We start from the raw sequence: 15,302 nt of genomic DNA on the forward strand, positions 1-15,302 counted from the left end.
TAGATACATCCATTTCTGAGACAAGTAATTCCGAACGGTGGGAGTACATAGGAGAGATCGAGCCATTTGGTATGCAGGTGCTAACACCTGCTTGCTTTCAATCTCTGACCATCAGTAGAAGCTTGGATCGGAGCACCACCACAGTTGCGCTGAAAGTAGACGAGCACGGCCCGAGCTATAGATCTGCACCAAGCCTTCCATTTGCACCCACATTCGACTGTCATATCTTGCAAGGATTGCTGGTATCGTCTGATTAGGTATTACTACGCCCCGCACTTAATTAGTTGTTCCTTGCTTCTGCCCAGCATTTGCTCTTGGATTCAGAGTTTTAACTATTCATATAATACTGTATTGTAGATAAAGTCTGACCAATGGATGGTGGTGATGCTGTTAATGAGACCGGGTGTTCTGGTATTGTTAGTTCACCTTGATTTGCATATTAATACGATGATGACAGGGGATGTTTTGCTCGTTGCCTTATTTCGAAGTCATGTGTTTGGCATAGCCTGTTCGGTTATAACAAAAACTGTTGGGCACATTTTGTGTTGATGACAAAGGGGATTTCTCTGTTGGCAAATTTTCTGAAAGAAAATTTTCTTTGCTTGGTTATATAACAAAAACTGAAGTTTACTACATGAATTTGTTTTGCTCAAATCAATACCATATAGAAAAGCTAATTAAAGAATAAACCATATACATTTTCAGAATATGTTTGACTGGGTTGACTGACCATCTAAAACTCCACAAAATTCACTCTCTCTCCTCTCCAGCTGAGGTGGTATACATTGGCCGCGTCAGCACCTCGGGGCAGCTCCGGTGCCATTGGCGGCGCCGGAGGCCCTTGGATCCTGCGAACTAGCCACCGGACCTCTCGAATCATCCGCGGTTACGGTCGCGAAGAAAACGCGCCGACGGCAACCTCCGTACGTGCTGCTGGAGTGCTGGACCGGTGACTACCAAGGGCCATCTCCAGGCCGTGCGAGTGGCTAGTCTCATGCACAACGCATGGCCCGTTGAGTCGGAAGGGGAGCTCATCCATGGCGCACCAGGACTAGGAGCCGACACGCACGACAGCAGAACGCTGCAGCGCCTCTCCACGTCCCCCGACGCGACGTACGTCGCGCGCGCCCTGGTCGTCCGCCCGCCCGCTCATGGAGACAGACAGGCCAGACGGGGGACTCCGATCCGTGTCCCAGTCCGGCGCGCTCCATGCGGTGCCGGAAGCGTGGCACGCGCTCGCGCTGGCCGGCGAACGTATCGATCCTCCGCATCATGGTCAACCTGCAGCATCGTGCTCGGCTCCAAGTCCAAGGAGGACGTCGGGCCGCGATAGTTTCTGGCACGCCGTCGCGTTGGGTCTACGTCGCCGCAGGACTAGTCCGCGGTGCTCAACATGGTGGGCGCCGTCTCGCGACACCCTCGTGCCGCTCGGCAAGGGGGCTTCGTGGCTCCGAGCCTCGTGGCCTCTCGCTGTGGGTGTGGGGGAGGAGAGGAATTAATAAAGGGCGGGCCGCGGTGGTGTCAAAGGGTCAAACCCATTCAGCCATGCCACATCATCTCATCGCCAAAGGGAAAAAAAATCCAGGAAGGATCGCTGGGGATTAATCACGTCATTGAGGTTCTAATCTCCGAGCTCCTGTACGGCCACAAGGCAGGCAGGAGAGTCCAAGGATGTGGAGCCCCATCGGGCCGCCGCCCTACGTGCGGGCCCCGGCTACAACGGCGACCGCTCTCGACTGGATCACCTACTGTGTGGCGATGCGCGCTATCCTCGGGGCGTCGATGAAGGGCGGCCGATCTTTGTGTTTTGACCTTTTGATGAAGTTTAGCCGATTCTGACCCCTTGTTTAAAATTAGTAGAGTGCCCGTGCGTTGTCATGGACTTTTGAAATAGTTTAAAAAAGTTACATGTTAAATTCCATACGTACAAACAATATAACACAAACATAATTATTTAATATCTGAAGTCCATTTTTGCAATGTAAATTGATAACATAAAAAAAATTAACGGCATGTCCATGTAACAAACTAAGCGATGTTCCAACTAAACATCTATTACAAAACTATTAATATCCAAATGATGCGCTCAAGAAATTCTTTCACAATATCAGGAATGTTTCCTTTAGCTTCATTTCCATGATGTTTTAGCAAGTATAATAAAAACTGCTTCCTCGATTCATACCCATCCTACACAAATAATACATGTAGTTAGTATGAAAATTTCACGGAGAAGGTCTTAAAACATGTAACGGACAATACTCACCGCGCAAATCGGCTTGACCAATTCTTTGCCGTTCCAGCAGAGTATAAAATGGAAAACAGAATAGCCATACACATTCCTGCAAAACTTTAAATTAATAATATAAAGAATATAATTCAACAAAAGTAAATGTTTTTGTTATGAATTCATTACCCGTCTATACTCGTTGGAACACCCAACGGAAATAAACGTTGCCATTTAGATATATCATAATTCCAACCAGACAGCTTTATTTCGAGTGCTTCTTTGAAATCCCTTGCAAAACTTTTTAATTTCAGTGCATGCCTCAACCTTTTATCCTCTAACGATTGTGATGTTTGAATAGGACCCATAATATATAGACGACATGCCTCTTTGTCGATGACGTACAAGATGTATCGGTCGATGGATGCATAGGAAAGATAAATCTACAAGTGGAGCTATTAGAAACAACAATAAACCATGATAATAGTGGACAAAATACTTTACTTACCTTGTTGCACAATGAGATGTCGTTGTCCATCCCAGGACAGCTATCAAATAATGTTGCCAACGTCTGGATAGTTTCCTTCTCGCAAAACTTCTGACCTCGTGTTGACTCTAGCATCATTGACTAAGCAAAAAAAGAAATATTGTTTCAACATGTTGATACTAATGACACATAGAATGAAGAGTTACGATAACTTACACAAAATCGTAGATCCATGTAGTGTACAGGAGGGTCTGCGAACAATACTCCCTCGTCACATGCCAGCATACGCACGGCGATGTTGAAGCAACCATTGTCCATGGGCTGCTCCATGTTAAGTATGCACTGAAGTTTCTTAAGACTTAAGCCCATTGGATCGGGTGTCGAGCTCCGGTCCCATACATTCCTATAAATTGGATGGTAAGAAGAACAATAATATACATCCGCACATTAAATATTGATACATGATACTTACTCCAAACACCCGACATCATCGATCGACATGACGTAGTTGCAGACTCTAGTATAATGCCCGTGCGTTGTCACGGGCCAAAATAATTATATATAGAGATAGTACCATCCAAATAAATTGTAATTCATCACGTGGATGTTTCATGCGACTTATAATTGTATTGCTATAAATATCGGTCCTTCTAACACATATTTTCTGGTCCCTTATATAAACACACCGCATGAGTTCAGCGTGTATAAAACATGCGGTGATATAAAATTTTGCAATTAACAAAAATGCACTTCGTTTGAAGTGTATGTATCTCAATGAGTTTTCGAACTCTCTCAACATCTTAGGGAGATGAAGATGTTCTCCCCCACGCAACCAACAACCCCCTACCCACCGACCGTGGTGTCGGCACAGATGTAGATGTCCTCCTTCTGTTTGGATTGTTTTCAACCAGCTGGCATCCCTCCCGCGCTGGTGTACGGGGAGGCGCAGGAGCGATGCGTCATGCACAGTTTGATGTCCTTGGTGGAGGGCCGGCTAGAGGATGAGGTGCTGACCGTGACACGAGGGGTGGGCATCTCTATGTCGGCCAAGATGCGGTGCATTGTCGGTGTGCCTCATGTGATCGCAGACACCAGTGGCGTGCTTGGCTCCCGCACTGGCTTCGGGAAGACCCTTGTTCAGTTGCTCCCTCTAGTTTACGTACTTGGACTGACTCGGGCATTCGGAATCAAATGGTGATAGTGTGGGGCCTATGTTTGATCAGATGGTGGATGTTGTCATATTTGGATGAGGAGTCCACCAAGAAGGTTGCGACCTCCTCGTCACAGTAGATGTCCTATTCACAGGTGAGTTTGTTCCCTTTACGAAGCAATTCTTTCTCACAGGTAATGGCGGATGTTTTTTGTGTTTAGTTCTTTGCCTTGTTGGTGAAGGAAGTGAAAACAATATGATCATACGGGGACAAATCTTCTTCAATGTGGATGTTCTAGAAGATTTTGATATACGTATTGGTCAATACATGTATATACAAGTACAGAACCCACTCCATCTTCGGCTATAATATAATGTAACTGTAGTTCGACACTTCTGTTAGAGATGTATGATATGACTACTACACCTTTGTGGTTTGCACACTTTTTTTGTTGTTTAATTTGCAAGACCTATGTCGAATTGCTCGAGAATTTAGCTTAGTCTGTTTGCCAATATGACCTATATAGTCGGCTGCCTGTGATCAATTGGTAGATAGAGAGATGGTTATTTTGCCCATTAATTGCTTAAATAACGACTAAAACGACAAGTTCACCCTTGAAGTTGAAGTTATAGTTGAATGTCATGTGTTGCCACAGATTCTTTTAGAAATACATTCATTGATCAAGTATCATAGTAATTCATAACGTATATGTGGCATACGATTTTTTACTATATACTGAGTATATGTCATGACAAGTATCTTCAAGGAGCCCATGCTCACTGTCTCCACTCCTCTGATGTCCATTGTCACTTCTCCCCTGCTTTGATGTCCATAGACGATGATGGAGGTCTTGTATCCATGCTCTAGGTTCTGACCACATGATCATAACGACGAACTCCCATTTATGATGCCCCCTTTGGCATTCTTCCTTGTGCTCTCTTGCCCTGCCCTGTCTAGCACCGCCTGCCCGTTCACCAACATATCTAACAATTCCTCAAAAGTTCAAGGCTGACACAAAATTCTAAACATATGGTGATAAAAAATTTAGCCAACGGGTTGGAAGGAAGAAATGGTTTCCCCTGATGACATGATGTCCAACTCACCTAGCTCAAAAATGTGGAGAATAGGTCCATGATGTCCCAGTGTAGTTTGCTATTGAGAATTGAGATCCTTTTCTTAAACAATCCAAATGAGTCTATAAGGATAATTAGAGAAATGCTACTGATGACCCATCTACACAATTTTGAGATTATGTATGTAGTGTTAGTATTATGCATATGAGAATATCAAAAAGATGGAAGTGTGCATTCATACTCCTAAACCATGAATCTGAGTGTTATAATTTGCTTCATGTTCATTCCTTGGTCCTGCATGGAACCAAACATTACTCATAATCAGCTCAAAAAACATTACTCACAATGCTTTTTTATGCAACTAAAATAAACATTCAAAGAAAAGTCCGAACAACTTCACTTTAATGAAACAAATTCAGTCAAAAATTTGTTCTCGCTGACGATTGCATCAATATAAAATAGAAAGTATCAATCAATTTTTAAGTTGTAAGGTGCAGAATGTCATCGTTTGTCATCCTTTGTCGTCTACTTTGATGCCCAATCTGCATACCTTCCTGAAAAAAACCTGAATAAATTGTCTAGTCCATACCCTATATCAGCTTCATTGCGCATAGTTGAATAATGCAGCAGAACACTTGTACTAATGCCAAAAAAATGCAGGGTTCAATTGTCAGAAGTCTCCCTAATGACATGTTATTTATTGTTGCCGTTGCACACACTGAATCTTGTTCTTCCACCTGCAGTGAGATACTTAGATGAACAAATACAGCTTTGATTATAGAAGGGATTAATAAGAGGACATCACTAAAACGTGAAAAAATGAAGGTAATGTTAGCGTATTTTATCAGAAAAGATCATTGTGCAAATTAGCACACACCTTCCATGCATAGTGGCTAGAGATGTGAAAATAATTGAACTGTGACATTATGACATATTGGAGATAAGAACTCAGTTGACCTTTTATGTGGCATCAGCTTCGCATCAAATCAATTCCATGGATAAAAATCAACTTGTTCGTAACGTTGTACTACCATCTTAGGCTCTCATGCTCTTTCTCTTGCAGGTGCACGTGATCCCAAATTCAGAGGACGACAACAAAGGCTTGATCATATACCGTGGCTGCCTCTCTTATCTGAGTGCGGCCGCTACAGTCATCGTGGTGATTCTGACTTCAAGCATAGCCACGACGGTCGTACCCAGCGGAGGCGGTTCCGGCACCGCCGCACCGAAGTCATGATTACCTAGCATGCATGTCACACGCATGGCCCACGGACGCTATGTAGCTAGCCACACCCAAATCACAGGAAACCCAACATAACAGGACACACACCCTGCAATAACAGAGGAATCTAGTGAAGAATCAGCAAATATTAATATATTATAACCCAAGAAGAAACATAACATTTCGAGCTAACCTGAGATATCAAAGGCCACGGCCGAACCAGCATCATACAGGCCAAGATGGAAGTCGCTGTCCTGAGTGCTCCTTTACTTTGTGCAACAAATTTTGATACATCTTCAGGTGCCACTGTAAACAGAACAAGACCAACATCAATACAGCGCAACACGTTCCTGCAAAATTCGGAACCGGCAAATCTGGTTCAAACAAAAAAGAACAAGGGCCATCTTATGCTAACCTGACATCTCAGATGACCACCACCGAGCTAACTGCATTCCAAGAAAAGATGTGCCCTGGATGTTCTTAAAAGTTAAAACCCGCATCTCACAATTCCAATTTTTCAAAACTAAGTGGTGCTACATATTATTAAAACAATTCATTGGTTTGTTCTGGCACAATCGGAGGAGGGAATTTACCAGCTCATAGGCACACAAACTAATAGCAAGAGGTATACAGGCGATTGTGTGCCCATGATTTCCCAAAAACACCTGAAACTTTACTACAATTATAAATAAGAGGAGACACGAAGAGAGCAAGGTCAAAAAAGTGACGGGGATGCATCAGCATGCACCTCCCAGCGAGGGGAATCGGCCTGAGGGGGCGCCATTGTCGGGATTGGGTAGATGACGTGCTGCCCCAGAGGTCGATGGGACAACGCGGTCGCGTCCATCTCCTCGTTGTGGCCAACCTGACGCAGCAGATGAATACGGACCGGCGTGGCGGCACCAAAAAAAGTTTGTATAAACAGGATAATCACAGATCTAATACAACATCAAGGTTCAGGTTTCACGATTGCATTCAGTACATGAATTCTAGATGTGTTATGACTTATGGCTAATGTGTCATTGTACAGTCAAAATTACTCGAATGAAATATAAGAAATCAGTTGGTCTTTCACTAACACGATTGTGAGTCAACATTATGTCCACTTTTACAACAGATTGCAAGTCATATCCTAGTTTAAGTTGAAAGGTCTCATTACAACTGAGAGCTTCTTCTAGGATACTTCAGAAGTTTTTTCTACTTTTATTTGCATTGCAGATAATCAAAAGGTATGGTGACAAGACAACCTGTTAATTTGGCATACCTTTAGAGAGCAGCTATTGACCTTTCCCTTGAATACAGAGAATTGCTTAATCTGAAGACCAAAGTGAAGCGGGCTGCTAGAATAATAAAACAGACAATTTGAGCAAAATTAACACCTACCCAAAAATTAGGTGCCCAAAGAGAATCCAGGTACACATTGAGGAATGGCATATCCAACTCATCCGCTGCAACAAGAAGAGTTTGCGAAAGCTAGAAAATTTGCTTGTTAGCCAATGAAGAAAGACAGAAGCAAACATGCCCGGTTCCTCTTAAAATAAGCTAAGAAGGAGAAACATGAACCTTAGGTTAGTGTTCAGGCTTAGGTATCGTACATTGGCAACAAACAATATATGATGTTCCCTTTGGTTGCATACATTTTATTTCTACCTAGATTGAGTCAAAATTAGATGATGCACACATTCCGACTAAAGTACATGTACACATCCAGTGGCACAGGCAAATAAAATCAAGAGCGACCTCTCCAAATCATAGCCTGATACAATCAAGATCTTTATCAGTCTTCTTCTCTGGCTACATGTAAATCTTCTCTAGTAGTCCTATGAGCATAAACAACAGCTCGAATCTACAAAATTGAGGAGCAATTCGGTACAGAGGCAACCACCTTTACAATGACAGTTTATAATACTATAAGTTAATAAGCGTCCAAGGCAAGTTGTGTGATTTCCAAGCCTTCAGAAACCATTATATCAAGATACCTAGGATTATTCGGTTCACACTATTTTATGCAAAGAATTTTAGCTTGAACGCAGCACACTTTATGTTGGTCTGGGCTTCGAGTTACCTAAAGAAAATACATTTACGCCTCCAATTCGACAACGACAAGATGCAAATAAAATATTGAGAGAAAATGTATTTATCCTTTTATCAACATCACCAAAAAATAGAGATAGTACCATCCAAATAAACTGTAATTCATCACGTGGATGTTGCATTTAGTACAAAGGCTTATGAAATTATACTCCTGCAGTTGTTCTTGAACATGTGAATTAGTTCTTCTCAAGTAAAATGAACAGTCATTCATCAACTTGCATCTGGACATTAACGAAGCTGAATATAATCTTGTTAATACAATTCCATAGAAGTAACTATTGTACATCTTGAAAAATGAAAACATTAAATGATGGATAAATTGAACTGATCATGGCCTAGCAACGAAATTCCAAACAATATATGTATCACTTGAATTGCCTAATTTTGAATACTGGAAAGATACACATGAATCTGTCAGACTGATACTGAAAAGATACACATAATTCTTGCAACAGGACAGCAAGACGACCTTGGGGTTGGCGTGAGAACACGATGCACAGACTGGCACTTCCGATTCCTGCCTCGGTGGCTTCGCGTGTGGAGGCTGCACGACGTGATGAGGTGAGAACAGCATGAGAAAATCTCATCCGTGAAGTGCCTGCAGCACAACTACACACAACCAATTCAAAATTAGGAACTTGCAGATTACGAGCCCCTCGCAACTAACCTGGACAATCAGGAGAGGATGTAGGGGCTACATGAACTGTGAGAGGAAGGAGAGGACTGGGACGTGGGCCCGCGACAGAGGATCCGACGGCGTCCCGATCGTAGTATGCCAGCCTGGGGACGAACTCGGCGGCGGTGGCAGAAGGCCAGGAGGTCTCGCGAAAGCCCCCATTGACGCCGTCGACGAAGTAGCTCCAAACGGCGGTGGGGAAAAGTGAGGAGAGGTGGCAGCGGGGCAGCGAGGGTAAGAAACCCTAGTGGCGGCCGGGCATGTTGGTGGGGTTAGGAGCGTTCTTGCGTGGGGGAGTGGAGAGGTGGAGCTGCTCCTGCCGCCGCGCTCGAAGAAGAGGCCGGTCCGGTGGAGCAGTAGGGGCAGCGGCGGAGCGGGAGATGCGGCGGCGGCGATGGAGTGGGAGACGAGGGAAAGAGAAAACGCAGCCAGAGGGGATGGATCGAGAGGAGGGGTGGCGTACCGGATTTTGTCGCGTTAACCTTCATAGGTCTTTTTTCGTTGGTTAACCTTCGTAGGTTTATTTTTGGTCGTACATGAATGGGTGTGGGTGGGGGCCTCCGGAGGAGGTTTTTTCGGTTTGTGGTGGCTAAGTCAGAGGTGGAAGGAAATACCAAAAAAATCATTAGAGGTGGCACTAAAAAAACCTGAAAGCGAGACTACCAACTGCTCCATTAGAAGTAAATATAATTTCAGGGTTTGACCCTTTTTCTAGTGCCACAATCCTTAGCGATAGAATACAACAGCCTACTGTCACTTGACTTGACGATAGGAATCTTGTCAGCGTATCAGCGCCGTCATGGACTACTAACAGGGATAAATGACTACCGCCGGTGTTCATAGCGATAGGTGGTACAAACCTACCGCTAAAGAAAATGGCGGTAGATGTGCAACATGTGTGCATGCATCATTCTTGCAAGATGCAGTGGTGCAGCCTTGTAATCCCTGCTTCCTTTTAATTTGCATCAATGCATGCATTCGTGGTGGACAGAGATGGGAGATATTACCTCCGTCCGGGTTTATTGGGCCTCTAAGCCAAAGCAGCGAAACCAAGAGACAGTTGATTTATTTCACAGTAACTACATGCCGTCCCTCGAAACACGGCGAGCAGCTCGGCTTCTCACGCTGCTCTCTTTCCCATGCCTGCATGCACCAATCACTTCTCAATCCCAGCTCACGCTTGCATGCATGCATGCCTACTGCAATTAGCGTGGCATTAAAGCTCCTGCTTTTTAGATGTTCCAGGGTTGTTTTCTAGACGGGGGCCTTATAAATCCGGACTATACTCTGTGGCTTACGGGCTCAATAAACCCGGACGGAGGGAGTACATGTGATGCGTGTTTGTTTATTGGATCCAATCAATCAATCACTCTTTCTCTTTATTGCCCATGATGTGTAGGGAGTACTAGCAGCAGCAGCAACTTAAGCTGGCTAGGCATGTACTCCCTCCATTCCAAAATATAGTGCGCTCGCGCTTTCTGAGGTCCAACTTTGATCATAAATTTAACTAACGAGACCAACTGCGGCGGGAGAAAAAATTATATAATTAAAAACTTTTTTCGAATACGAATTCACTGATATAATTTTTGCTCCCGCCGCAATCGGTCTTGTAGTTAAATTTACGGTCAAAGTTGAAGCACGTAGATAAAGGAAGCACTACATTGTGGAATGGAGGGAGTATGTAGCAACAACAGCTTTAACCGGATGAGCTGGATGCGTGCACATGCAACTTTCGTCTGCGAACAAGGACCTGCCCTACCGCCAAGGACACCAGTGGTAGGGTATAAAGGCCTAACGTCAGACGCCTTGGTGGTAGGGTATTTTTTACATTACGACCGTGTGACGATGCAATTAAAACCCTATCTTGACATATCGTAACGGTAGCATGTTAAACCCTACCGCCGAGGACTGTGGCGGTTGGAAAAAGAGTCAGATCTTGAAATATTTTCAAACAAGGGTCATATCCAGCTAAACTTTTGTAAAAGGGTCAAAACAGCAAATTTGGCCACAAAGGGCATGCCCTCGGGACAGGTAGGCTCTGTGTATACGAACGACCCATCGTACATGCAAAAATACATATACAATCTATCAAAAGTTTATATTGTTCTTTATATGTTTTGTAAGGGGTTGTATCGAATGAGGACTCTTGTTTTAATCCTTTTTTTTTCACAGATCGCCCATGCAACTCAAGGGTCCCGTTCAACAATACCATCGGCGGCAACCTGTTTTTTCAATCAGTTTCATGCAGGACTTACAACCTGGAAGAGGGCGATTTAGCCCGCTGCAACTTGGATGGGCTTGTGCCCAAGGTGAACCTCGCCTATATCAATTTGGTCCTCAACAGCCTTTTTGGCGACGCCTTCGAAGCTTCTGTGTTCACCAGGGGCCATAGACGTGGATGATGATGAGCTTTGCAAGTTTCTTGACATCTTGCCGCCCCCTCTGGGATACATAGGTGTTCCTTTTGTTCATAGTCTTACTACGACAAACATCAGACCGCAGTTGATGGTATGTTTTCATTGTTTGGAATTTTTAGCTTATATGCCATTTTTAGAAAGTTTAATTAGTTCAGTATTCTACCTTTTACGGACACAATTTGATTTACAACTAACAAACTTACAACTAACTACATTAAAATGTTTAACTCTTTTTTTAAGGGAAGGCTATCATGGCCAGCTTTATTAAAATTAAACAATGTTTGCATCGTCCATGAGCTCACTGACAACACAGTCAAAAGGCTCGCCCAACCAACTAAAGGAGGATTTATTATAGAAAGAAAAATTAGCTAGCACATGAGCTACTTGATTACAAGAGTGACAACAATGCTTAAAAATGACCTTCCCGATCAAGGAACTAGTATCCACACATTCTGCGAAGATTGCCGCCGATGAGTCCCATCATCTAGTTTGACCATTACAAAAGTTAATAACTTGTAAGGAGTCTGATTCTGCTTCCACCCGATTGAATCTGAAAGAATTAGCAAATACTAGGCCGTCTCTCATTGCCAAAGCTTCTGTAGTGGTGACATCTGCAGCGAAATGGATAACTTTGCATTGCACCACCACAAAGTTTCCTCTAACATCATGTAGTATGGCCACTATAGCACCCGCATCTTCATGGTATTCATCTTCACTTCAGGTTTGAGACTTTTATTCTGCGTTAGGTAGCAAAACAGGGGTGGCTGACTTATTTCCCTTTTTTCTTTTTTTTTTCAGGACACAACTAACACGGGGACACCTAGATTTACCACCGAACGGGCTGGTGCGACTACGTTCGGGCCAAGGGAGCTAGCTACATCATTGCTCAGTACAAAACAGACACCGACAGTCGTGCATTCTTCCAGAATGGACGAGGAGTTTCTTGACCAAACATGCTTCGAGATTGGCACAGATAGAGCGATGACTTTCAAGACCTGCGTCCCGCAAAGAGCTGGAGATGATAACTGTGATCAATATCCTCTGAGAGGCGCCTGAGCATATTTATGCGACCAAAGTGAAGAGTCGGATCTGTATATTGGTAGCTGGCAGTAGCGAAGTCCATCTGTGTATAATGCGAATTTTATCTCTCTTTTGCTCTCTGTGTTGTGTTGTATCGAACCTCTTTATATATGTTTTCTATCAGTTCCTGTCAAGACCATTCTGATCATGTATCATTTATGTTCTCAGTTTCAGTGGATAAGCAGGTTCATCATGTTTTCTTCTAGTAGGAATAGATCTTCATATCTTTCTTCACATTATGTTTCTTCATTATTGCAGCGATCATCCCCCTGCGATCATCTTTATTCTCTTTTTTTTCTCCTCAAGTGTGTGCCATTAGCTTCAGTAAATACAAACCCTCACTAAATGTTTAGGATATGCCAAATCAGTCAAGATTTCTCTCCTCCTTTTCTTCGCTGCTCAATATATTAGTTTGGCTAACACTAGCAACAGTTGCCCATTTAGTTTTTTGTTTGCTATCTATATATGGGTTTTCTGCAGATCATCTTCAGCAAAGAAGAGAGAAAGAAGGGGTAGGGAGGGGACAGAAAAGAGTGCCTGATGCTGGAGCTCAGGCTGGCATGCCATCCAAAAACAGAGAAAGGAGGGGGCGTGTGCGACGGGCGCCCCTATGTCTCGCTTCTAGCCAGACCTAGGGAACACTCGTTGAAGGGGAGAGTGGGATGGGCCGACCAAGGCTCTATGGGAGGTGACTGCCTCATTTTTTTTCACGTTTTGTTTATTTTTTTGCTTTATTTTTATTTTTGTTTATACTTCCAAATATTCTAAATGACTATATTACAGAAAACACTTTGCAAAAAACATTGAAAAAAATGTTGACCAAACATTTGAAAAATGTATAGGAAAATGTTTCTCATGTATATTAAAAATCAAATAATATACTCTGTGTGTGTGTGAAAAAAGTTGATCATGTATTTAAAAAATGTTAATCTAAACATTTGAAAAAATGGTCAACAAATATTTAGAAAATGTTAGTCAAGCATTTGAAAAATGTTAAATATGTATAGCAAAAAATGTTAAATATGTATAGCAAAAATATTGAACATGTATTCAAACAATTTTAAACTTGTATTTGAAAAATGATAAATATGTATAAAATATTTTGACAATGTATTAAAAAAATTAAACGTGTACTTTAAAATGGTAAATGTGTATGCAAAAGATGGTGACCATGTATTAAAAATGTTAAACTTGTTTTTGAAAATAAAGAATTTGAAAAAAATGTTAAATATGTATACGAAAAATATTGACCATGTATTAGAAAAAACAATTTTTTTTAAGAAAGGAGGAAGACGCCCGGCCTCTGCATGTGGGCGATGCAAGCAGCCACGGGAAAACCAATCTGGTATTTTAAAAATGTTAAGAAAGAATTTGAAAAAATGATGAACGTGTATTATAAAAATATTATATATATACATATAGCAAAAATGTGTATAGAAAACCATTGAAACCTGAGAAAAAAAGAAAAACCAATGAAAAAGAAAGTAAAAAGGACAAACAAAACCAATGTAAAACGAAGGAAAAAAACAATGAGAACGGTGAAAAGAAATAAATAAAATCATAGAGAAAAACAGAGAAAAACCCCGTGAAAAAAGTAAAAAACAGAAGAAGAAAAACCCAGAAAACCAATGGAAAAGTGCGCCTACTACTTATCACGTGAAAGACCCAGGCGCAGCGCCGAGTGTGGGACTGTGGGGCGGCACATGGAGCCATTATCGTCTTAGGGCATGTATAATGGTTGATAAGACAATCTTATCTAAAGTCTTGTATGTAATTTAGAGATGACAAAAAATTATGTCTACAATGAGTTATATCTTAGCCTTATTTTCAATAACTAGCAATTCCTTAAAATATGGTGAGACAAATTGTGCTAAGAGATCATCTCTTGTCTTATCTTAAATAAGAGAAGACTTTTCTTATGAGTTCTCTCTCCTCCACTTCATTATTTATCATAGTGGCACTCCTAAGATAACATCATTGTAGATGCCCTTAGGCCCGGTAGCAAGGTGGATGATGGGCGAGTTCAGTTAGTCTATATCTAGTTGTATACAATTTTTTTTTCATATCTAGTTGTATCCATTTTTTTTAACTATTTTAATTATTTTGCAAGATGTATCTGAGACTAGATACATCAGTATCCACATAAATCTAAGACAAAATTTTTAGGATGGAGCGAGTATATATTGATCTAGTGTAAATGAGACTTTTCTATTGATCAAAATTTCCTTTTTCTTTTCTCTTAAATAAAGTCCATTAATTGTGGGCTGTCCGCAGGCCCGAAATCACTACTTGAGAGTATTCGTTGCAAAGATCACTCCAACTCCTCTAGTTGCGACAATTGGCGCACATATAGCGCTCCACTTGTCGCAACCAGGGAGTTTTCCCTTTTTTCGTAAATCCGTTTATTCAAAACGTTTTATCTCTCAAACCGTGCATCCAAATCTTAAACCACTTTCACGGTTGGATTCCTCGCGTTGAGATCTTTTGAACTAGATCCCTTGTTGATAGATTTTGGCGAACTTTTTTTTCAAGAAAAAAACCGGATCGGGAGCACGGGTGTTGTCCCCTTTCCGAAAGAGACACGCTCGTGCCACTCACGAAATCACAACCGTACTTCTCGCGAAAGCAAAACCGTAACTCTGGCCGAAGAAAAAAAAATCATGTTTTTTCGTTTCCGATGAGGCACTACCATGACTCTCGTGAAAGCACAAGGGTGCCTCTCGAGGAAGCAAAATCGTGACTCTCGTGAAAGGAAAAAAAACAGAAAACGTGTTTTTTTCGTTTTCGAGAGGCACGGCCGTGACTCTTGCGGAAGGAAAATCATGACTCTCGCGAAAGGAAAAAAATAGAAAACACGTTTTTCCCCGTTTTCGAGAGG

General features: G+C 42.2%; 1 long non-coding RNA gene across 1 annotated transcript; it reads right to left on the minus strand.

Annotated features, from left to right (window-relative positions):
• Window positions 1-4,631: 4,631 nt before the first annotated feature.
• On the minus strand, window positions 4,632-9,298 carry LOC119270254. Its single transcript, XR_005134015.1, has 4 exons — window positions 8,919-9,298; window positions 6,573-8,795; window positions 6,351-6,463; window positions 4,632-6,266 (listed from the first exon to the last, which is right to left on the minus strand). It is a non-coding gene; the product is annotated as an uncharacterized LOC119270254 (long non-coding RNA).
• Between the last annotated feature and the right edge of the window lie 6,004 nt (window positions 9,299-15,302).

This window comes from Triticum dicoccoides, chromosome 3A (assembly GCF_002162155.2).
Source record: "Triticum dicoccoides isolate Atlit2015 ecotype Zavitan chromosome 3A, WEW_v2.0, whole genome shotgun sequence".
NCBI lineage: Eukaryota > Viridiplantae > Streptophyta > Magnoliopsida > Poales > Poaceae > Triticum > Triticum dicoccoides.